The sequence below is a fragment of the Leptonychotes weddellii genome, unplaced genomic scaffold (assembly GCF_054177405.1).
Source record: "Leptonychotes weddellii isolate Sample4059 unplaced genomic scaffold, ASM5417740v2 HiC_scaffold_32780, whole genome shotgun sequence".
In the NCBI taxonomy this organism is placed as follows: Eukaryota; Metazoa; Chordata; class Mammalia; order Carnivora; family Phocidae; genus Leptonychotes; species Leptonychotes weddellii.
In genome coordinates this window covers 1-1,344 of record NW_027926293.1, presented here as the reverse complement: position 1 = coordinate 1,344, position 1,344 = coordinate 1, and the positions used below count along the sequence as shown (strand labels likewise).

At 58.5% G+C, this 1,344-nt stretch overlaps 1 long non-coding RNA gene across 1 annotated transcript; it reads right to left on the bottom strand.

Moving 5' to 3' along the window:
- Positions 1 to 11: 11 nt before the first annotated feature.
- LOC145715866 (uncharacterized) lies at positions 12 to 1,271 on the bottom strand. Its single transcript, XR_014142214.1, has 3 exons — positions 1,088 to 1,271; positions 637 to 678; positions 12 to 370 (listed from the first exon to the last, which is right to left on the bottom strand). It is a non-coding gene; the product is annotated as an uncharacterized LOC145715866 (long non-coding RNA).
- Positions 1,272 to 1,344: the final 73 nt, after the last annotated feature.

Here is a 1,344-nt window from a genome sequence, read left to right as displayed (position 1 = left end):
ATTACGAACAAGGAAGAGGTGGAGAGGGCTGCAGGGAGTGTGCACTGGCCTCTGTCTCCATCCCTCAGGGCAGGGAGGGTGTTGTGGACATCACTGCAGGAAGTGACTCCACAGTCAGATGACCAAGTCCAGGCTGCCCACCAGCACTTTGTAGTGAAGGATGGTGAAGTAACCGTCCCTGGGTCCATGTCCCTGAATATCCTCAGGGCCTGGAGCTGGTTCTCTGGTTCAGGCTGTGGCTCCTGGACCCACCTAGAGTCTGGGGTCTCAGGAGGGCCCTGGAAGGAGCAGTTCCCAGGGGAAACTAAGAAGCCATTTCTGCTTTGTGGTTGATCTGGCAGTAAATGTTTGTGTCGGGGTGTCGTAATTCCTGCAAAAGAAGAAGAGGCCTCTGAGACCCTGTCACCTTCTTAGAACATATCTGGTGACTTTCAGGTTCTAGGCCCACCTGGGCTGCTCTCTGGGAGCCTGACTGTGTGGCAAGTGTCTGCCCCGGGCCCCTCCTTCCTCCCACAATGCCCTGTCCCCCTTGCTCTCCTGTTTCCTGAACCTGAAAACACAGCCAGGGGCAGGATGCGTGCAGATCTTCGACCCCCTTGGGCTTCGGGGACCAGAGCAGTCATTGCCCACACTCACCTGGTAGATGGGAACGGCTGTGGTGTGGCTGGGCAGGGAGTCCTAAACAGGAGAGAATGGGTGTTGGTAGACAGAGAAGGAGGGTCATTTCTCTACAGAAGTGACCAGTTCTGCCTCTGGAGCAGCCTTCTCCAAGCCTGTTGACCCATACCCCAGTCCCCGACCACTGCACAGGACCCCTGGCTGGTGCTCCCAGTGCCCACCCTGCCCCTGGCTGGACTCCAGGGTTCTCCTTTGGCCAGCTCAGGGGAGCAGGGACAACTCAGGACATGCTGGGGGGTGGTCCTGCCCCTGAAGAGGGTCCACTCCTGGCCAGAACAGGGCTTGCCTTGTCCTGGCTACTCTGAGGGAAGCAAGGTCTGCTCTGTGCTGCTGAATTGGCTGGTTGCTCTGCCTTGAGTCTGCACAGCCTGGACCCCAGTGGAAAGAGTGGTGCAGGGAGTGGGCTTACCGGAGATGTGGAGCTGCAGGCTGGACCATGGCCTAGGGACAGAGACAGGAGTTAGCACCAGGGCTGTGAAGAAGCTTGGGGCCACCCTCCAGGAGGGGACAGGTCCTCAGCTCTCAGAGAACAGGGAAGCAGGAGCACCTCCCAGGGACAGACCCACTGGCCATGTTAGGGCCCATGAGGGCAAGGTGCTGACCTATGACCTAGATTCCACAGGTCAAGGTGTATGGCCATTTGAGGTCCCCTGAGCTGAAGCCACA